Raw genomic sequence first — 24,464 nt, 5'->3', positions numbered from 1 at the left:
ATACATTGAATAAAACTTCTGATGTGAACTACCTGAGTCTGATGGACGTTTTGCTTTTTCATCATCTTTGGTGTCACCTTCGCTGTGTTTGCCTGCTTGTTTTGACCTGCGCGAGGGTCGTTTGTTCTTCTGTGTTTGTCGATGGCTGATTTACCAAATACTGAGGGGTAATGATAGCAGGCAAAACACAAAAGAAGGAAAATGAATATTGTTGAAAAACCCATCTAGGAGACTAAGAGGAAGAGAGGAGACCCCCCTCCCCCCCCCCCCCCCACAATGATTAAACATAACAAGGGGAGTTTCATTTGTTAAATTAGTCAGAACATTATTGACCATGGCGGGAAAAGTCCATTCAACTTTAAAAAACAAACAACAACCCCCCCTCCCCATAAGACTGAAGGAGGATCTACACAACAATGTAGGGCTGAAAGTGTAGCACGTATGTAGTATGTGATAGTGTGAGCGCGGGTTGAGTGCTGAGCCTCTACAGAACAGCTGGACCAGGTATGTAATTTAGACAAGAATTATTTGTTTCTTAAATCAAAATATTCTGAAGCCTATTTACTGTACAGGCAGGGCTATCTTGCACATACAGTTACTTATAAAGTCAGTGAAAAGTCCTCCCAGGGTTAGCTTCTTGCCCAGCCCCAAACACAGGATGCAGCTGGTTGTAGTAGATAGCTTATTTTAACTCAGGCCTAGTCCCTGCCTGGCCACACAAGTTCAAACTCTCCAAGAAAAGATTTTTTTTCCTTGTCAAGGTTTTTATATCCTCACATATATAGTAACATAGTAGATGACGGCAGAAAAAGACCTGCATGGTCCATCCAGTCTGCCCAACAAGATAACTCATATGTGCTACTTTTTGTGTATACCCTACTTTGATTTGTACCTGTTCTCTTCAGAGCACAGACCGTATAAGTCTGCCAAGCACTATCTCCACCTCCCACCACCGGCTCTGGCACAGACCCTGTAAGTCTGCCCAGCATTATCCCTGCGTCCCAACCACCAGACCCGCCTCCCGATCTTGACTAAGCTTCTGAGGATCCATTCCTTCTGCACAGGATTCCTTTATGCTTATCCCACGCATGTTTGAATTCCGTTACCGTTTTCATTTCTACCACCTCCCGCGGGAGGGCATTCCAAGCATCCACTACTCTCTCCGTGAAAAAATACTTCCTGACATTTTTCTTGAGTCTGCTCCCCTTCAATCTCATTTCATGTCCTCTCGTTCTATCACCTTCCCATCTCCAGAAAAGGTTCGTTTGCGGATTAATACCTTTCAAATATTTGAACATCTGTATCATATCACCCCTGTTTCTCCAGAGTATACATGTTTAGTTCAGCAAGTCTCTCCTCATACGTCTTGTAACGCAAATCCCATACCATTCTCGTAGCTTTTCTTTGCACCGCTTCAATCCTTTTTACATAGTTTAGGTATATATGGAGGGCAGTTCCATTCTGCTCCTGGGCTGTTTTCAGACACTGCAGCTATTTTTAGGAACCCCTGGAGGACCATTTCTCCCTGTCTTGGCTTCCCTCTTTTCTTCGTCCTCTAGTGATTTAACTCTATCTCTGTCTGCGTTCTCCTGGCTCAGCAGGCTTAGGGTTACCATATGTCTGGATTTACCCGGACATGTCCTCTTTTTGAGGACATGTCCGGGCAACCAGGCGGGTTTTGCCAATCTGCCCGTTTGTCCAGAAAGCCGAACAAATGGGCAGATTGCTAGCCTCCCCTCCCCTTACTTACTACTACTCTGGTGGTCTAGTGGCCTCTTCCGCCTTTGGGGCAGGAAAGAGCCCCCTCTTTCCTGCCCGGAGCGCTGCCCTGCATGCAACCTTCCTGTTCATGATCTTGGTGCTGATTCAAAATGGCCACCAAGTTGAAGTGACCTCGTGAGACGTCAACACTCGGTGGCCATTTTGAATCGGTGCCGAGATCACGAACAGGAAGGATGCATGCAGGGCAGCGCTCCGGGCAGGAAAGAGGGGGCTCTTTTCTGCCCTGAAGAGGTCACTAGACACCACGGCAGTAGTAAGGGGAGGGGGAGTGATGGGGTGTGTGACAGGGGGCGGGGCGGGGTGTGAAAGGGGGCAGGGCATGTGTCCTCCTTTTGGGGGGACAAAATATGGTAACTCTAAGCAGGCTACCTGGTCAGACTTGAACCACGCCCTTTCTTCTATATACAGCAGTCTTAGCTTCTTAAGGTGATCCTGTAAGGGAGTGTTATTAAGGGAGACTAGCAACTTTCTATACACACCCTCATGTGGTGGATCTAAAAAGCTTCCATAAATGCAACTAAGTTGTGTAAACTTTTCCTGTTGTGGATCTGTCAGATGATATCACTCAGATGTGAGAACTTGTATCCTATTGTCCATGACATACACCTGTTCTAGGTAATGAACTTGGTTTTATTCTGTGGTCTATGGCATAGTCTAATATATTGTTAGGTCAGTCTAATAGCAGTGCGTGTTGAAATTTTGTGCAAATGTCAAGAACAAGATTACTGCTTTGAACACCACTTATGTAAAGCTTTTGGCAAATATTTTGTCATTTGTAAGCATCTCGGGAGACCAATTTGTAAATCTTACTTACTGCCTGAATTCTACGAAGCAATTTGTTAAAAAAATTATAGACTCTTAATTAAATAAAAAAAGAGCTGTAAATTTAAGAGTGTGATTTAGGAACTATGGGTGTGTTGAATTTGTTAAGGTAATTGAATAATTTTTTCATTATTTTCTCAGGTTATGATTCAGTCTGGGCTGGCATTAAGTATAATATTTGAACATCACCAGCTGATGGCACTGTGGTTTCACATACAAAGTGCTGAGGAAATGGGAACTGTTGCAGTAAGGCTTACATTTTTTCCCAGCCTGAGACACTGGCAACTATGAGCTCTACAGTGACATGTCGTTTGGTGATCCTGGCTTTGACTTCCTACTACTACTACTATTACAAATCATTTCTATAGCGTTACCAGTCTGCACAGATGTGGACTGGAAAATGCTTCTCCTGGCATGGTTCAAAGTGCAGGACAAAGAGCAGCAGCTCGTTGAAATGGTTCTAGGTAACCAATAGCTTTAGACACATACCCTCAGATTCTATATAGCACACGTTCTGCGCTGAAACCTAAGCATATTCCGTAACAATGCACGCAACTTAATTGGCTTAACAAGCTAATCAGCATTGATAACAGCACCTAACAAGCAATAATGTGCACTAATTGTCAATAATTAGAATGTACGTGCAGAACTCATTAAGCATATTCTGTAATGAACTGTGCCTAAATTCTAATGCACGCAGTTCAAAAGGGGGCGTGGCTATGAGTGGGGAAATGGGCATTCCAAAATTTATACGTGCAGGGATTTATGCCACATTTTCATTGGTATAAATGGAGGCATGTAATTTTAGGCGCTGGGATATCAACTAAGCATACTCTATATACCGCGCCTAAATCTTATAGAATATACCGCGCCTAAATCTTATAGAATATGCTTAGGCAGAAGTGTTTTCTGCATGGATATTTTAAGCGCCATATATCGAATCTGGCTCATAGGGGTAAATTCTCAAAAGATCACCAAACTTTAGGTGTTGGGATGATGCACTAAGCGCAAATTCAGATGCTGAAAAATTCATCATTGTGCCATATGGGTATACCCAACAGAGCAGCAAGCAGCTCCCAGGAGTAGCCTCATGGTCAATGCAGTGGACTGTGAACAAATCCCTCTCCACCTAATAAGTTTGTGGCGGAAAACCTGAGCCCTCCAAAACCTACCAGATTACCTATTGTACCTAACTATAGGAGACACCTGCAGGGTAATGGTGTACTGTACGGTTTTATTCTGTTCCTGGACGGCTCACAATACAATATAAAAGAGCTGTGGTGGGAATTGTACCCGAGTGCCATTGTTTAAAGTTCACCACACTGACCATTAGACAACTAGACAGTTAAACTCTGATTTGCAGGGGCATCTGTGTGGCCATTTCTTTCAAAATGAGGCCAGACAGACGTTCTAATTCCTGGTTTGTTGGCATTTATAAGTTGGACGTGTTGCTTTGGAAAATGGCTCTTCTTTTTAGACCATCTTCTGTGCAAATACGTCCATCTTAGAGCCATTTATGAAAGGGAAACGCAGATGTTTTCTGTTCAAAAATGGCTCTAAGATGGACTTTTTCTGTAGACGTAATGAGCTAAAGGTTCCAATTCTGACTTAAGACGTTTTTATTTTTAAATACCCCTCCATGTGTTATCAACCAATGTGTGGTAATTGCAAAAGCTCTGCATTAACTGTTGGGGCATTCCCAGCATTTTGCCATTCAGTTAACACAGAGGAATTTTCTTTACATGTTAAACGGCATGGAAGACTTCATCGTACTTATCTACACCTCTTCAGGTGGCCCTGATGGCTGCTCATGATCTTCTGTATTAACAGTTGATATGTGGTAACTACTTCTAGGTTAACTATAATGTGCTTTCCCAAGCCATTCCATCCCACCTTATGAGTTAAGCTGTTTAACACAAAAATTACCATATGCTGTCAAGGTGCCGCATTAACTGTTAGCACATAGTAATTCCTGCATTAAACAGCTAAGGTGTTTTTTTTTTGGGGGGGGGGGGGGAGGAGAGGTCTTTTACTAAAGATTAGCACATGTTATCTGCCACAGGACCCATTTTATTCCTGTGGGCCCTGGTGCAAATAATCTCTGCTAATCTTTACTACAAGACCCCCCCCTTAGTGTATAGGTCTCTATAAAGTAAATATTGAGAAATGGATAGGGCAAGTATAATATGAATCTTTGCAAACTCAATGAAAAATATATATGAAATATATGAAATCTGGTGCATTTATTTTATTTATTTAGCAGAATCCAATAAAATTTATATGGAAATATGATGTTTGATTATTAACAAAATATTTCTAAAAAGCAAGGAAAAGACCTCAAAACGCCCGACCGCTTACTTTCAGTTTTCTCAATGCGCTCTCTGTCGAAACACAGCGCTTGAAAAAGCCTACAAGCGAAATGGATGGGGCCACCGTCGGGCAACAGATAAGTGCTTGACTTTACTTTATCTTTGTAAAGCTGCTTTATAGCACTTTATGAGAATCAGTGAAGGTTTTTATGAACTAAATAAATTTTGAAGTTAGCATTGATATTGTCAACATATTTAAAAAAACTTTTTTGTAAAAAAGAGCAAAATTGCTAAAATCTTTTTGGAAATAAATTAAAAGTTTAAAATAATTCTTTCTAAGCAAGGCTTTTATGACCAGTGATGAACACCATGCCCCCAGTTAAAGCCGCCGAAAACTGAAAGTAAGCGGTCGGGCATTTTGAGGTCTTTTCCTTGCTTTTCAGAAATATTTTGTTAATAAACAAACATCATATTTCATTGGATTCCTCTTTATATGTTTGGTGACCTTGTATCTTGGAGTCCTGTATGGTGATCCTCCTACTATCGTTTCTTTTATTTATTTAGAACATTTATATCCCACAGATTCCCACCACGGCGGGCTCTATGTGGCTAACAACATTTATGAAAAGAACATCATACAAATTCAAGGTCGGAACAGAGAATAAGGAACATCATGGGAGGGGAGCAAACAACAGGAGGTACAAACAAGGGCTGGTAGGAAATTAAATAGCAGAAGAGTATGATTTCACAAATTAAGGGGTGTTCTGCCAAACAGCAGTAAAAAAGTGACCTGAGTGCGCCCTTACGCAGGTCATTCCCATGTGCTAAGGCCATTTTTGCCGCTAGAGTAAAATGGCCAAGTTTCCAATTTTTAATATTAATGGTCATGCACTAATTTTCCCATTAGCACATGAGCATCTACTGCCACCTATTTTATGGCAGTAGGTACCCATGCTCTAAACCTGCACTGATTGGTTAGAGTGCGGTAATGCCCATGTGCTAACCCAGCCCTTGGGGCATAGCTAGTCCTATTGGGTTTTAGGATATCCACAATGAATATTCATGAGTTATTCATGCAATTGAGGCAGTGCATGCAGATCTATCTCATACATATTCATTGTGGATACGCTGAAAACCCGATGGGACTAGGTGTGCCTCGAGGACTGGGTTGGGAATAGCTGGGTTAGCAGATTAGCACAAAACACGACCACTCTTCTCCCCAAGTCCTGTCCTAGCACGTGGGTAGCATGTGCACATCCCATAATTAGCACAGGATGCCTCAGCGAGCCCCTTGGTAAAGCCATTTTTTGCTGTGGTAAGTACGCTTTGTAAAACGGTCCTTAAATGTTTTCTTTTTTCAGGCTGCATTAAATCTGAGACTATTTAATTAAATAATTATTGATTGTAATATGTATAAAGGAGAATATTATATGATAAACTCTTTCCACTGTTTGTTACAATAATGTAAAATGTGCATTTTTTGTAGCTACCTTTCTGGCTGAGCAGTTTGGTGGGAATAATTAATTCCCTTGTAGTTCACAACTGCTTTCCTGCCAATTAAAGTGGAGAACATATTCTTGTTAGGCTTAATATTTTATGCATGTGTCTGCAACACAAACACCTGCCAAAGCAAAAAATATAAACTTCTGAGACATTTATACTGACAGGATAAAACTGAAAGCAGAAACTATTTCCCCCCTCATATTACAGACCTGTTCCTTGCACATTTAAGCTGGCCGAACTGGTTTGTATTTTAAATTAGTAGTGATTGCAATTAGAAGGCCAACCAGCCACTAAAGACCTCTTGCTTACCTTCTCTCCACTGAACCATGTTAGATCTATGCACAGATTAAAGGAGCAAGACACCTCTCCATCTTATTTATAAGACAGTCAAAAGAGGCTGGTCCAGAGGAGATCTCCTTGTGACTGCATAAAGGCAAAATAAACATTAAACTATAGAAAATGAAGACTTCTACGACTACGACACTTCCTGACACTTGCTTCCTTTCCTAGTTATTTCCAGGACACAAGTTTTGCAAACTGCTTCTTCTGCAACTTTCTGTCCTTCAACAGCTTCTGGCTCGGTATTATAATTATCAGCAGCTTCTGTAGCAGCATCAAACTTGTCTGTAGAATTTGGTAGTGTGGTAGAATACTTTAGTTGCCGTGTTACATCATGTATAATTGCTTCTCCAGGTTCTTCATCACCAAAGTCCTCTTCATCAGTTTCTACATCAACATGTTCTGGTGGAATTAAAGTCAAATCAATCTCCTCTCCATTCAGGGCTGGTGGGAGGTGGGGATAGTGCTGGGCAGACTTATACGGTCTGTGCCAGAGCTGGTGGTGGGTGGCGGGGCGGGTGGTTGGGAGGTGGGGATAGTGCTGGACAGACTTATATGGTCTGTGCCAGAGCTGGTGGTGGGTGGCGGGGCGGGTGGTTGGGAGGTGGGGATAGTGCTGGGCAGACTTATACGATCTGTGCCCTGAAAAAGACAGGTACAAATCAAGATAAGATATACACAAAAAATGAAACGTGAGTTTATCTTATTGGTCAGACTGGGTGGACCGTGCAGGTCTTTGTCTGCCGTCATCTACTATGTTACTATTTGTAATTACCTCTGTGCAGGGGCGTAGCCAGACTTTGGCGGGAGGGGGGTCCAGAGCCCGAGGTGAAGGGGAACATTTTAGCCCCCCTGCCGCCGACAACCCCTCTCCTGCCGCCGCCAATCCGCCAGGTAACTTTGCTGGCGGGGGTCCCCAACCCTCGCCAGCCAAAGTCCCCTTCAGCGCCAGTCTCCGAGTCTGGCGCATTCGCTGATCTGGATTCTGTTTCTGTAAGTCCTGGCATCCTGCACTCTACATGGGGAGGGCCGGCGGTGGGGGTATATGTGTGTGAAAGCAGGGGGGCCAGGGCTAAATCTGCAGGGGCCCATGCCCCCGTGGCTCCACCTAGCTAAGCCCCTGCCTCTGTGTCTGTTGCAATATGTAGAACTTCTTACGAGGCATTATTCTACAAAATGTAATACAATATAGTAAATTTTCTTTATCAATGATATCACACACTAGATTGTTATGTAAGCCAGTGACCCCCAAAGTGCATTGATTTGCACTTAAGTTCTGTATAATGCTTGTACTTCCTGTGTGGTAATTTCCACATATTTTCCCTTTGAAAATCGGCCTAAAATATGCATATACTTGCTGCACAAGTTAGGTGACTTGTTATAAAATTATAAATGGGTAAATGGGAAACCCGCAGACTTCTGAATGGGAGAATTTTAGCTGCACAGTAATTGTAGTATAACTGTCTCATACTTAAGTATAATTTATCTATTTGCTGGGATCTAGGCCTTCACATTTGTCTCGATGTTTTAATATTGTCCGACCACAACCAGTTGATGTGCATGCAGTGAAAATCCTGCTTGTAGGTACACTGTTTCTTCCACTTTTTTTTTTTTTGTTAAATTTGGTATGATTGTCAGCTCCCAATTCCTTTCAGCTGCATTACACGGGTGAGCTGGAACTCTGATAAAGGAGTTATGTACAGCGATGACAAGAATTGATTTCCAATTTCCTTCAGAATGACTCTATCATTGCTCGTGACTCAGGCAATTTAGCTTACATTACAGTACTAGCCGGGAGCTATAGATCACACTGACAGCCTTCTATTCATGGAGCATGCCGATTTTTGACAAGATATTGAAAGAGCTATTTTATGAGAGTTTCCTTTATGAAATTGCTGCTTTCTGTTGTGGGATTATAGGAAAAGTGCTTTAGTAGAGCATCAGATGAAAGGGTCATGCCTTATCAGAGTTTGTTTAGATAAACCTTCCTGGAAAGACCACTGTTATGCTTCTGCCGTATCTAGGCTATTTCTCTAGTCAAGGGCCATATTCTCTCACTGGGCAGCAGTTCACACTTTTCATATAGAAAATGAAGATTTATGCACTAGAAAAATGTGAAGTGATCAGTCAAAACTGGCTGATTTGTGCTTTTCTGGCACGGGTAACCTGAGAACCAAAAAACCTGTAGCAGACTCCGAGGATTTCTCCCAGTGGTAGAAAGCAGAATAAGAGCATTTCAGATTAGAAGCAATTATGATTTTTTTTTTTTTAAAGGGAATCCGGATATTTTATGACTGGAATATTAATCCTGTGATAGGGCTTTATCATTACTGCTTACAGGAGGTAAAGGAAAAGGTGCCTACTTTTTAAATAGAATACTAGTGCAAGTGGCAGAGGGCTTGTACACATTAAGGCGTGAGCACTTATACCAGTCCTGTAGCTGGTGTAAATACCTGCACGTAGACGTTTACGTGATTGAATGTCAACTGTAGTATTCTATAATTTATGCAGGTACATGTGTGCTCTGATCACACTCTGCTTAAAATTCTGCTCATTTGCATGCCCATCATTAAAGCATGTGAGCATTGCCATTTACACATGTTCTTGCCTCTTAGAGGCAGATGCACTAAAGCTAAATGAGCCTTTAATGACTCTCCAACGAGGAAAATTTGATCCGTTGCATGCATCAAAGGGCTTTTACTGAGGAAGCCAGCAGCTAACGAAAACGGAATGGAGATGAGCAATTAGTGTGAAAACCCCATTGAAACGACATGCACTAACCTTTTCCGATTGCCTTTACGCAGGAAAAAGGCAGGAAATCTAACGAGAGGTCTGGACCTCTCGTTAGGACAGCTCTGTGCCAGGAAAAATCATTAAGTGAAAAAATAAACAAACTTTGAGCCAATCCCAGCGCATTAGCAGAGCTAAAAGCGCTGTGATTGGTCCAAAGGACGTCAGAAAACACATAAAAAAATAAAAATAAAAAAAGGGTCTGGAGGGGGCAAGGGCGCTCATCAGGAGCGTCCTGTACGGACGGCCTTGCCCCCCCCCCCCCCGCTGCTCCCCACTTTCCGCTGCTCCCCCCACCCCGAAAAAGCAAAATTCTAGCAGCCCCTGCCCCCCCCTTCCTCACTACTCTGTCTCACCTCAGCTCCGCCTCCCGACATCCTCCGCCCTGTGCCCCGCCCCCTTTTGGGGTTGTCGCCGCCATTCCCCTCCTCCATCGGGCCCCCCTCCCTCTTACCGGGCCCGTGCAGCGCCTCTCTCCTCTGTCCGAAGGCGTTGCACGGGCAAGAAGAAAGCTGATGCCTGCCTTCGCCCAGCTTCGATCGCGCGTCTCTCTCCTGCTGCGCCCGCCCCTGTCTGACATCAGTAACCTACGTAGGTTACCGACGTCAGACAGGGGCGGGCCCAGGAGGAGAGAGACGCGCGACAGAAGCTGGCCGAAGGCAGGCATCAGCTTTCTTCTTGCCTGTGCAGCGCCTTCGGACAGAGGAGAGAGGCGCTGCACGGGCCCGGTAAGAGGGAGGGGGGCCCGATGGAGGAGGGGAATGACGGCGACGACCCCAAAAGGGGGCGGGGCACAGGGCGGAGGATGTCGGGAGGCGGAGCTGAGGTGAGACAGAGTAGTGAGGAAGGGAGGGGGGCAGGGGCTGCTAGAATTTTGCTTTTTCGGGGGGGGGGAGCGGCGGAAAGTGGGGAGCAGCGGGGGGGGGGGGGGCAAGGCTGTCCGTACAGGACGTTCCTGATGAGCGCCCTTGCCCCCTCCCGACCCTTTTTTTTTTTTTTTTTTTTTGATTTGGGAGCCATGTGCTTGTGATTTGACTGTGTTTTGACTGTTTGTGGCATGCGCAGAGCAGCTAACATAACGCTTGGCTGCTCTGCGCATGATTTGGGGGCCGATTAACGATGTGTATTGTGATTCTTTGATACATTGTACGTTTCAATACCGATCTCAGCATGTGTGACTTTTTTTTTGGTGCATTTTTCGTTATTTTAAAATCGTTAGGGACTTTAACGATTTAGATTTTTTTACGTTTGGTTGCTGCATCTGCCTCTTAATGCTAGAGGCTTCTTAAAGAATTATCCCCTCAGTGAAAACATTTATGTGCCCATTATGAGCTTAAATGTTTAGAACACTGACATCTATGCACATGTGTGCACACATATATGCATAAATGCCAAAATTCCACCTTAATTGTGAGGTGGAGGAGTAGCCTAGTGGTTAATGCAGTGGAGTTTGATTCTGGGGAACTGGGTTCAATTCCCACTGCAGCTGATTCTGATCAAGTCACTTAACCCTCCATTGCCTCAGGTACAAATAAGTACCTGTATATACTACATAAATGGCTTTGAATATAGTTGCAAAACAAACACAGAACACCAGCATATCAAGTCCCATTTTCTTCCCTTCTGCAAATGGTTAACTTACATAGCTCATTTTTAGGGGGGGGGGGGTCCCACTTTCACACAGAACTTACAGGATACAGTAAGCTATGCACATATCTTTGACATTTAGAAGCGAGAATTTACATCAGCTCTGTGGCTGGCCTAAGTGCTTAGGCTTCACTTTTAAGCATTTTTATATCTGGTTAGGCTAGTTTCCTATAAAGGAAAGTAGGCAGCTGTGTTCTTTTATAGAATAGGCTCCTCAGCTGTGTTTTTTTAATAGAATAGGCTCCTACCAGGTGCCAATTTTATACAATTGCTCTTTGAGGTGGTCTTTTACTATACCACAGTAGCGTTTTTAGCACATGGTAGAAATCAGCTGGCGGTAAACGCTGAGACACCCATTATATCCGCCAGCTGATTTCTACCACGAGCTAAAAAACGCTACCAGGGCTTAGTAAAAGACCCTCTAGGCTTGATCTAGTATTTTGTTGATTACTAGATGCGAATTGGTCTTTGCTGCTGTTGTGTGGCTCTCTCCAAATGCTATCTGAAAAGTTGTTTTGAATTTCTTTTGACCTTTTATAATAAAAAAAAAAATCAGTTGTTGCGTATATCTGATTGGTTCTTTTTACCCCAGACCACACAAGAAGGGGCTTCCTATTATACTGCATCTCCACGGAGTCAATTCAAGACATTAAAGAATACTAAAATGAAATGGAAATAAAACCTTTAACAGCATTTCTTCAAGTTATCTTGTGTTTATTAAGTTTAATTTGTAAATGAAGAAATAATAATTTTAAGAAAACCCACAGAAAAGAAACAGGCTTCCTGAGGGGGTTGTGAAATAGTTCATTAGTAACACATGGCAGGAACACACAGGTGCTGAAGTCCCAAGAGAGTTGGAAATTTTTAGACAGGCGATCTTCTTAAATGCTTCCATAGTAAAGAAATTATGGTGTTGTTAATTTGACATTAGAGTATCTGGGCCAATGTGTTTCCATTATAGCTTAGCTAAGGTAGTGAATTGCCTCATGGGAAGAGAAATTTCATCTCATTTTACTCACATATAACACTGGCATTTTCCCCATTTGAAACACTGGGATATATATATAGTGTTTTATTTTCTTTAAATGAGCCAGTACTTGTAGGCAGGACCAAATTCTAATCACGCCTCCTCAAATTGCCACATAGTCTAATGAAAAGATAGTATTGCTGAGATTACACCAGTCCCTAATAACACCAAAACATTTCTTACGGGAAAATAGAAAAAATTGCAATATTTATTTCTTGCGTGTATTTGTTAGACCTCCTTTCTTCAGATCAACACCAATCTGGTGTACAGAACCAAGCAATAAACTGTAACTAATGAGCACAGCATATTTATCTGCCATCATTTACTTTGTTACTGTATACAGATTGCACAACAAAAATTAACCAGTAGACAAGCAAGTAGCAGAAACAGAGAAGAACTGAACATTGAGTACTCCACTACATATTAGAAAATAACAGGGCTACAAATAATTAGAGAAAGCCTGGAAGAAAAATTAGGTTTTCACTCCTTTCTTAAATTTCTTGTCTAAACTTTCTAGGTCAGCAGAACAAAGGAGTGGAACCAGCCAGGAGAGGTGGAATGATCTGGATGCACTACATTGCCACACATTAACAGATTTGCGCATGGTTAGTGCATGATCCCTTACTGCCTACGTAATGGGTGGCAGTAGGGGCGCATGCACTAAAGGGAAAATTAGCATGTGGCCATTAATAGAAAAATGCAGCCATTTATAGTTCTTTACGTTCTCTCAAGAGTTTCTTCCTAAACCCCAGACATTTCTTGAGAAGCTGAGGTTTCTTATGTATAGGACACTGCCAGTATGTATCCTCTACTTTCTCTATAGTAGGAGGATGATCAGATGGTGGGGTAGCTGAGGACGATAAATCTGTCATGTGTATCACTATAGGCTTCCTGGTGTTGCTATACTTCTTGACTAGTTTTTCATTCAGGAAGTAGTCTGTCTTGCCTCCTTCAGGTGCATCAAATATGAAGCTGGGATTATTTCTCCTCTTTGCCAAATTTCAGATAAACTTCACAAAGACTGTAAATGGAGGAAACATCTCTTGGTTGTCCTCTTTATACCTTGTTCTTAATGATGACCATTTCTCTCTTATGTTATACAGAAGCTTTGTTATAATCTCATTTATGCCCTAAGCTATATTCAAGTAGTACAGCCCTAGAAGGTTTGGATCAGCTTTGGTTGCTTCCAGTTCCTGGAGGAGATCTCCTAATTCTTGTAACTTGTCATGATGTCTACTTGTAACTTTTGGGAAACTCCTTATTCTCTTCATCAGTGCCTTTTGGATAACGTCTGGGATGCCACAGTGCTGGTTAAGTCTTTCCCACATTTCTTTCAAACCTCTGGTGGGGTCATGCAAATATGCATCCTTTAATCCCTTTACGTGATTGGCTGACTCAGTTCCCAGCCATTTCGTTATCAGGTTCATTTCTTACTTTGGAGTGGCCTTCATAATTGCTATAGTATCCTTAAAATTAGATTTCTATCCTCCTATACTATTTGGGGCAATCATTGAACTGAGTAAGCCCCATGTTCACCATCTGAAGTTTCTAGCATGATGGTAGTAGGTACCTGCAGCTGGCTGTTTGGCACAATTTGTCTGGAGTCAGGTATGGATTGTAGCTGGTCAGGTACCTCTTGTTTAATCAAAGGGTATTTAGCTGGGTGTAACTGCTCAAACTTTATTTGAGCTCAGTTCCTGTGTGGCACCAGCATCTGTGGTTGAAATAAAACATTTCCCTTGGTGCGCTTTCATGGAGTGAGAACCAGTGGTAGTACATCTCTATGCATGCGAGCATGTGGATCACTGTGGTGACAGTTCACCTCCATGGCGTACTTTGCCTTGAATTTTTCAGGTGAAATAGACTCTGATGTGGAGGGATATACTTTTTCTAAATCTGATGACTCTTGTGAATCACATTGTGACTGAACGCTTTCATATGCTGGGGTAACAGCCTTCACATAGGCTGCAGTTTGCTGGGTAGAATCTTCTGTAATAATGTGGCTAAGATAGCTCTCCCTGTCATCCTGCTTTGTGACTGCTTCAAATACCTTAACTTGGGCCTCAGTGGCAGCTGCTTCTTTCTCCTGTTGCAGCATTTCCAAGACAATGTCTATCTCAGCTCTTTTTTGCTTCTTGTTTACTATAAAGGACTTGTAATTTGATGGTCTCTGCTTCCATTTGCAATCTGACAGAAATACAGCCTATAGCAGACCTGCTAGAATGGTTTGTCCTATATGATTTTAAAGTTCTAGAGGTTCTAGAGCTATGCCTAGAGGTGCCAGAATATTGGGACTCATTCTCCTCTGCAGGATCTGTGTGAGGTTCTGTGCCTTTAATTGTCTCTGTCACCATGGCCTGGTATGTGAGATCTGTAACTTGCTATCTATCTTTCTCTCTCTCTTTCTCTCTCTGGGCTAAACTATCTATTGTGCCTTTCCTTTTTAGAAATTGGCAATATTATTCTGACTTGTGCTGGTACTGCTTATAAGTTGACTGTAATTGCTCTATATCGAGGCTATCAGCTTTGTCTTTTTTTGAAACCTTAAACATATCTTTCTCCACTTTAAAATAGAGCATATCCAGAAGGTATTTCTCCACTTCTGTTTCATAATTTTTTCCTGGCCTTTTCTGTAACCTTGCGTGTTCTTTTTGAACTAGTAGTCCATTCTCATCTATGTTCCCAGCATCATCTAGCTTGGCTTGAACATTTTGTTCAGTTTGCTCGGTTACTTCAGTCTCTGACACAATAGAATCTGCTATTGCTTTGCACTGGTAAAAAAATAAATCCCCCTTTTACCTTTGTTTTTTCTTTCTTTGCTTTCTTAGATCACCCTCTGCAGTGACTGTGAACCTTGGCTCTGTCCTTTGCTAGTACACAGCACCTGCTTAATTAAGGTACTCACCTTGATTTTTAAAGCATTGAGTAATGCAGGTTCCCCTTGCCTAGCATCAATTCTGACAAGATACAGGCCTACTCGTTTTTTAAGTTCTGAGAATAAGTGTTTGCTTGATGTCCCCTTAGTATAGTAGGTTTTTGGGTTATGACTTTTCAAATTTTGGAACCTAAGCTCTGGAATGTCTTGTCAGTAGAAATGCATAAAGCTGAAATATTGCTTAGCTTTAGAAACAGTTAAAAACATTTTTATTTTCAAAAGCATTTGAGGAGGTGGGAGGTTTCGTGGGTTTGTGAGGTGGAGGGGCAAGAACATAGCTATTGAAAAAAAATGTGTGTGTGATTTGTTTTGTTTTTTGATCTGAGGTTTGTGATGCATTTTATTACTGTGTATGTAACTTTATAATCCACCAAGAATGCAGGATTGAAATAAATAAATAATTATATATGCTGCTTTGAGCTCTCTGTGCATAGGAAACTGGCTCCCAAAAGTCTGGAGCAGCAGGTGAGAGATACAACTTTCCTGCTCGTGAAGTTTTGGTAAGAATTGTTCTTACAGGCTTCATAATTCTCAGTTATTCACACAGTAACTGTTTTAAAGCAATTTGCAATTTCTTGCTCTGATTGACTTTCACAACTTCTTGAGGCAAATAAGTATGCTTTTATTCTGCCTGAAGTATTGCTTGCACTTAGACTGATAATAGCATTCCTCTGTCACCACACATTTGATGCTTTGAGTAAATGCACTGAGACTTTATTAAACTAAAGCCCACTGCAGAATCCCATTTTTCACTCTTTCCTTCAAGATTTCACTGAGACTGGTAAGATTTCACTGATTTGCCCTCTCAGTGGATGATTGGCATGTAGTTTAAACCAGATATAGTATGCCCCCCCCCAATCTATCTGCCCTATCAGATTGACTCTACACTTGTCTTTTATTGTACACCTGTCTTTTAGATTGTAAGCTCCTTGAGCAGGGACTGTCCTTCCATGTTAAATTGTACAGCGCTGCGTAACCCTAGTAGCACTTTAGAAATGTTAAGTAGTAGTAGTAGTAGTAGATTGTAGAACACCACTGCGAGAAGACTCAGGACTGTTGAACCAAAATCTTCTTTAATGCAGTAATCAAACAAGGGGGAAAAAAAACTTACAGTTCAGATGTGCTGGACACAGGTATTTGCATTGCAAACTGGGAGTCTGTTCTCAACCAGTTTCTAGCAAAAGAGGCTGGGAGAAATTCAGCAACATGCTGACTAGTGATGCTATTTATACGTTTACACTGGTGAAATCTTGATAGAGTCACAGTAGCTTGAAGGGGTTATACAGTAGAATTCAGCATAGGCAGTTTCAATTCACAGAGGAGATATGCTGCAGACTAACTCCCCTGATGGAGGGGGAGGGAATACTTGCCCAGCAAGCCTAGAGAACAAGGCAAGCCAATAGAAAAAGTCCCATATGACACAGGGAACAGGATGTGCTCTGAGAGAGCCTATTACAGGGAACTACAGGATTGCAGGGATTTGTAGTCTTATTATATATCTTATTATCTGCCTCTATGCAAATGGATGGGGGGGCAGAACAGTGTAGTAACTGAATGAATACACATAGAAGGAATATATTTAAGTGAAATGTGGCGCCATTTTTGAGTGTATTCAAAGTGCTTACTGCATCATTAGCTATTGATCACCTCTCGAGTCGTGCTGGGAATAAATTTGTGCAAATTAGCAGGAAAGATTGGTTTCCCAGGAATGAGAGCACACTCGCAGAAGAGAGGGACAAAGCAGTGCTTCACAAATGCAAGGGAACTAGCTGAGACCCCTTTCTCCTGAATGCAAGCAGCTGTTAAGCAGGGAAGAGTAAGGAGAAGTAGTGAAAGCTGACCACCGCCCACAGCAAAGTCTTAGAAAATCAGAATTGGGAAAGCCCAGCCAAGAGGAGGAGTCAAGAAAATAAGGAACGAAACAGGAAGAGGCTCTGCCAGTAGACGGCGTCCCCCAGACCTCGGAGACCAACCAGAAAATGGATAATGGAGAGCAGGGGATGAAGCCGAGCCCCAAAGCCGCTTCATCAGTGATAGAAGGAGCTTTCGCTACTCCTACTTTCTCTTCCCTGCTCACAAAACTGTTGTGCTATATACAGAAACGCATTGCTAATTCTGGCGCTCAAAAATTGTTGGTTTTTAAATCTTGTTGCACACGCACACACACACACACAAATGTGCAAACACCAGGCCACTCCTTTAAATGAGGTGAAATCACGCCGAGGTATTAGAACGCATGCAGTACGAGGTCACTTCCTTGAGAAAGCTGAAGACGGCAAAACGGGACCCCGTTGGACGCAATACTGCAAATCTGTTATACCAAAATTAAGATAAGTGCAAAACACCTTATAAGTATGCAATAGATAAATTCAGAGTGTGGTTGCACTTGAGGAGGTTTTTGAGCCGATGATGACTTTCTCCCAATAAATAAAACCAGAAGCAAATGTTCCTGGATTGGGGATACAGAGGCTTTTCCTCTATAAGAAAAAAAAGATAACAGCCAGGCGATTTACAGCCACGTTTGGTATTGAAGTTACACTTATTTCTAATTTAGTGGTTGAGTCCTACTCGTTATTGTCACTCCTTAGAGGAAACATTGGTCTGGATTGGGCTTCTTTTCCTGTGTCATTTAGTTCCAGACATTTTCTTTTTCTCTTCTCAATTCCACCTTCTGAAATTTTAATGTATCAAGGAAGCGAGATACATTTTACATTCTTCTCTTGGGCTCCAAGATCCCTTTACCTGTGTCCATTTTATGCCTTTCTTCTCTCTTCCACTCTGTTCAACTTAAAAAAAAAACCCAAAACCTGATGGCCTGGTACAAAAGCTCTACAGCCTCAGGCATACTGCCTATCATATCCTGTGAATCTCTTTCTCCCTCAAAATTGCTTGGCAACCCTTTTTGATAGTACTTTATCTGCTGCCATCTGATGGCTAAGTAGAAATATTACTTCTCATATACTTCCAGCACCAGATTTTAATTGCTCCACCAATATGGCACCACTTTTATATAATTGAAAAGGAAAATGTTTTACAATGGTGCAAACTGTGGTAAAAAGTGGCCATAGCACGTTCCTAGGTGGGTCAGTCCCATGAACTAAGGCCATTTATTTCCATAGTGGTAGAATGGTCAATTTTTTCATTTCCAGCATTAATGGCCACATGATAATTTTCCCACTAGTGGGTGGCCATTAGCAAGTGAGCCCCTATGACCACCTATTTTGTAGGTGGTAAAGGCTGATGCGCTAACCATATGCTAATTGGTTAGCATGCAGCAACGTAGCTGCATTAATTAAGTGCAGAAAAAGCCCACTCTGACCCCAGACATATAGGGCCTCTTTTACTAAACCGCGTGGAGGGGCATAATCGAACGGGGGCGCCCATCTCTAAGGACGATGCCGCGAAAGGGTGGGGCAATCCACATTATGGAAATAAGATGGGCAGCCATCTTTCGTTTCGATAATACAGTCGGGGACGGCCAAATCTCAACATTTAGGTCAACCTTAGAGATGGCCGGCCTCGGTTATCACCTATAATGAAATCCGAGGACGGCCATCTCAGAAACGACCAAATCCAAGCCATTTGGTCGTGGGAGGAGCCAGAATTAGTAGTGCACTGGTCCCCTCTCACATGCCAGGACACCAACCGGGCACCCTAGGGGGCATTGCAGTGGACTTCACAAATTGATCCCAGGTGCATAGCTCCCTTACCTTTGGTGCTGAGCCCCCCAACCCCCCCCCCAAAAAAAAAACCACTACCCACAACTGTACAACACTACCATAGCCCTTAAAGGGTGAAGACGGGCACCTAGATGTGGGTACAGTGGGGTTTGGAGGGCTCCCATTTACCACCACAAGTGCAACAGGTAGGGGGGGGGGGATAGGTCTGGGTCCGCCTGCCTGAACTGCACCCACTAAAACTGCTCCAGGGACCTGCATACTGCTGTGATGGACCTGAGTATGACATTTGAGGCTGGCAATCAATATTTTTAAAGATGTTTTTTGAGGGTGGGAGGGGGTTAGTGACCACTGGGGGAGTAACGGGAGGTCATCCCCGATTATCTCCGGTGGCCATCTGGTCATTTCGGGCACCTTTTATGCCTTGGTCGTAAGAAAAACACGACCAGGTAAAGTCATCCAAGTGTTCGTCAGGGACGTCCTTGTTTCTTTTGATTATGGGTCAATGACGTCCAAATGCTAGGCACGCCCAAGTCCCGCCTTGGCTACGCCTCCAACACGCCTCCTTGAACTTTGGCTGTCCCTGCGACGGAAAGCAGTTGGGGACGTCCAAAATCGGGTTTCGATTATACCGATTTGGATGACCCTGGGAGAAGGATGTCCATCTTCCGATTTGTGTCAAAAGATGGGCGTCCTTCTCTTTCGAAAATGAGCCCAATGGGCATTTCTAATGTTTAGCGCGCCCACAATTTTAGCGCGCACTAAAAATGTGAGTGCACCTTAGTAAACGACGCCCTTAGTGATGACATACAGCCAGTCAGGGATTGCATTCGTGGGGTTTGTCCTGCGTATCTGCATGCAACTTGCAGCTGACATTTTGGGCCCATGGGATCAGGCGATTAAAGTTCTGGTATATAATTTTTATCTATCTCAAAAAGACTCCAGTATTTTTTTGCTTTTTATTTATCAAAAAACTTTTATTACTATAATTATATTAAAACCTTCCACTCATACCATCCTATCACCCTTCTTGCCCTGTGCTGCACTAAACAATGTTACCATTAACTTACAAAATTCACATTTTATTCTATTTACGTTGTTTCCACATTTTAGTTACCAGTTACAAAAACACTATTCAGTCTATAGAATGCAGTGATTCACACCACGCTTTCCACTTGGCCACTGCACTCATAAAGCAAACAAATGCTGATTGTGTTAGTCCCAAATGTATCACACTCAGTTCAAATGTGAATCCACTGTTTGCCACTACCAAACCAACAATCACGCTTGTGCAGCATTATACAGGTGCTGAGAAGTCGGTGAGTATCTCATTAATTGACCCTTGGTGTCTCCAGTGTATGTCGGTTCCCCGATGCTGGTCCGCATTTCACTAGATCTTCCTCAGGAGGAACCACCAGTACATAGCCATTCGTCTAATCGGCTGCATGCCAGATTGAAGCTCCCTTAGGCGTAGGCCACAAGACGCATCATCAGGAGTATATAATTTTTATACTTTACAGTATTGGTCATGTTTATGCTGTATGAGTGTGACAATAAAAGGATCATTTTCAGCCCTACCCATTACCCCTATCAAACAGTGCTGGTGAGCATTAAGCTGTCATTGCTGATCAAAACAAGTACAACAGAAGAAGTATCTCAAGGGTGTCATTCTGTCACTTGTAAACTGCTTGCTAAGCGTCTGTGCATACTTGAAAAAAGATATTTGTAGTCAGACATCACTGTCTCTCCTGTGTGTGTGTGTTTTTTTTTTTTTTTTAAAATATGAGCAACTGTCTGACAAACTCTTTGCTGATGATTCTACACGTAATAATGAGGGGACAGTGCAAAAGTTCTCTGTTTCTTCACAGCAAATTTTAGAAAATGAATGCTATCCATGATAAATGTAATGGTTTACTACTACTACTATTTAGCATTTCTGTAGCGCTACAAGGCGTACGCAGCACTGCACAAACATAGAAGAAAGACAGTCCCTGCTCAAAGAGCTTACAATCTAATAGACAAAAAATAAAGTAAGCAAATCAAATCAATTAATGTGTACAGGAAGGAGGAGAGGAGGGTAGGTGGAGGTGAATGGTTACAAGTCAAAAGCAATGTTAAAGAGGTGGGCTTCTTTCAGTCTAGATTTAAAGGTGGCCAAGGATGGGCTTGCTGTGATGATAGTAATAATGTGTTTCTATACTTTTTGCCATTTCACCCTACTGTAAATCCTATTACGAAACTCGTGAGGTTGCTTGTGCTCTTCTGCCTCTCATTTCCTATGAAAACATCTTCCCTCCCTGTCATCTCATAATGCTTTAAAGAATTATTTAATATTTAGGAAAGCATTGAAAACTTATTTATTTAGGAAATATCTGGCAGTGTAATTCTTTAAATGTACATATATATTGTAGGTTCAAATGGATTATTCCCAGTGACTCTCTGGTTTTACCTTAGTGTATTTCGCATGGAATTTACAAGGTGATTGCAGAATACAAGAACAGTTGTAATGTACAGTACTTCTATTTACCTGAAGCAATTACATTATTGGCTTGAAGTGGTTGTAGTTTTAGGATTCTGCCACAAATTTTTTGAAAACTTTTTTTTTTTTTTTTTTTAGAACTGAGTGCATACCAGTGGGTGACTTCCTTCTCTCAAACAACTGATTTTACTAACATTGTGTAACATTGTCTTTTTTCAGTTCTATAAAGTTTGAGCCATCTTGGTAGACAAATATGGGAAAGACTTTGCACATGTGCAAGACTAGTTATCACTAATCACGCCCATGTAAAACAGGGCTTATTCTGTAGCGGTCACATAAAGAGAAGAAATGGACCATGTGAAGGCATGGCTTTGGGAATGCTTTCTAATACTGATAGATAGAAGGGGGTTTATGGATGTGGAAGAGTTTGTGAGTGTTGTGTGTGGTGAAGCTGTGGGGGTGTGTCTGGCTCTGGATGGTTTGGGTTGTGTATTTATTTATTAGTTGCATTTGTGTAGCACCACCAGGCATAGAAACGTGTAATAGACAGTCCCTATTTCTGGAAGCTTACATCTACTGAGACGGACATAGATGAGAAATGCAAACAAGACATAGGGCCTTTAAGTTCAAGCAATGGAACTGATTACATTGAGCAAAGCCTAATAAGAGTTCATCTTGGGGAGCAGCTTATGCGCATTGGATGGAGGCCATTGTTGTTTACGTAGATTTGAGGTGCGTTTTCAGGTTGGATTTGACTCTCGCAACAGATGGGGCATTGTGTTTTTGTTCAAGGAGGCTGCTCTAGGTTATTGGTGCAGCAAGCTGGAAGGCACCGAGTCAGAATTTAGCACTGGAGGAGAAGAGCATAGATAATCGCAGCTTGCCTGTGGTGTGAAATTTAGGAAGAGGAGTAGAGGAGAGGTAATAAGGCACTGTAGAGTGAATGGATTTGTAGGTAAGGACAAGCAGTTTGAATTTTATGTAGCACTGGATGGGAAGCCAATGTAGTGATTCAAGAAGATAAGTTATATGGTCATATTTTGCTCTATATCTTTGTTATTGGGAATTGTTCTGTCCTCCGACAGCTTTACAGTAGTTTATAGTATCACCCTAAAATGTGTTTAATACCTTTACTGTTATTCTCACTTCTAAGGATTTTTACTGCTGCAGTCCTCTCTGCAAAGATATATGAGCAATGCATTGTGTGTAATGTAGTCTCACATGTAATGCAGTCACCCTTGCTTGTCTGTTATAATTGGTCTATTCTCCTGAAAGACCTCTTCTGTTTCTCAGCCAAACTTGGTTCTTTTGCCTACCTGCTGTCATTTCCTGGTCATTCTTACTATCTCTGTCCTGAGAGGTTGGCTGGGAATGACCTTTCTCTCCAATCGAGGGCTGCCCTCTGGGACTACCCCGCTCTGTCTCTATTGGTCCCTTTTCCTCCTTCTTCCTGGGCCTGTATGAGCCCCTTTTTGGCCTCTCCTCCATGAGGCATTCTCCATCTTGCTCCAGACAGAAGTTGTACTGCTAAACTCCCTTGTAATGAACTCATTTTTTATCTCATTAATACTCTCAAATAAGGTATTGCACATTTCAGCCACCCAGCTCTGAACTACCTGCATCTAACTATTTCCCCACCTCTGCAATAAAGCTGCCTTTTGTCAGATTTCTATCTCCAACCACTGATACAGCTCTCAGAATTATGGAGTCTCTGTTGCCTTGGGGCAACACTTCTGAACATCTGACTAGGAAATTTCAGAAAATAAAGAGGCTTCAATTAAGGCTATACAGATATTAAGTCTTAAGAGGCTTTGACAGGAATAACACATTTAAGTTTGGCTTAATATTCGCATATTAGGAGTTGAAGTGGATAGTCAGTTAACTATGTTAAATCAGGTTAATAAGGTGGTCAAGAACCCCTTTTATCTATTAAGGAAGTTAAGAGCTATACATAGAAATTTTGAACTACCATGTTTTGTACTTGCAGTACAATCTTTGTTGCTTTTAAAGTTGGATTATTGCAACATAATGTATGCTGGTTGCACAAAGGAGGTTTTAAAACAGCTTATGTGCTTCAAAATTAGATCCGATTCACAATACCTTCGCGGGGACCTCACTCTTTGAAACTATTCATGGAGCAGCGGAGCACAGATTGAATGCTGTCTAATCAAGATAAGTGGTTTTTGATTTTGATTATTGCACCACGTTGTTAAAAGAGTTAATGAGAGGCGTTTTTGCCTATGATTACTTTTTAACTGTGTGCTAACAGTAATTTTCCGGTTAAAAGTAACCGAGTAGAGCCACAGTAGTATGAGGTCTTTTCCTCTCGTTTTCAATATATGAGCATGCATGCAGTGGTTGTAAGTGTGCAAACGGGATTCACACTGGGTTTTAAAACAGCTTCAAATGATTCAAAATCTTGTCATCAGAGTTATCTTTTTGTTACAGAGGGAAGATCATATATCTCCCTAGCTTGCCAAAACTTCATTGGTTACCATTTGTTGCAAGGCCTCACTTTAAAATATGTACTATGGTTTTTAAGGCACTGTATGGAGATCTTCACTATACTTGGTTGAGCTTTTTTCTTTTCTAGATAGGCAATTAGATTGGGGGTCAGATAGTTCTGAGATTTCCATCACTAGATATGGTTAAATTTAGGAAGCAGTTGGCCTCATGCCTGTCGCATAAGGCTGCTTCGGTTTGGAATTCTCTTCCCACTATAGTCAGATCAACAAGGGGTTATCTAACCTTTAGAAAACAACGAAAACATTTATTTTTAAAAATATGTAAGCTGAGATATAATAAATTTTATTTAGTTTGTAATTCCCGAATCTGTCTTGTTTTTTTTGGTCTTTTTGTAATCCACATAGAATTGTGAAGGCTTTTGCGAAATACAAGATTAATGTGCAATGTAATGTAATATCCCCTCCCCTTTTATCTTTTTAACAATATAGATGTAACCTAGGCCTCCTATTGCATCTTCTTTTTCTTCTCCCTAAATATTCTTTTTACATACTGTAAACTGCTTGGATACTGCAATTTGCGGTATAACAAATAAAGGTGAACTATGATCTAAGAACTATGAATTATATTGGCACTGGAGGAGGTAACCTATGCTGCTGAGTTGTAAACTGACTGTAACGGAAAGAGAAAT

This window comes from Microcaecilia unicolor, chromosome 13 (genome assembly GCF_901765095.1).
Source record: "Microcaecilia unicolor chromosome 13, aMicUni1.1, whole genome shotgun sequence".
Classification (NCBI taxonomy): domain Eukaryota; kingdom Metazoa; phylum Chordata; class Amphibia; order Gymnophiona; family Siphonopidae; genus Microcaecilia; species Microcaecilia unicolor.
The sequence above is the reverse complement of the archived record's forward strand: the minus strand, read 5'-3'. Positions refer to the sequence as shown.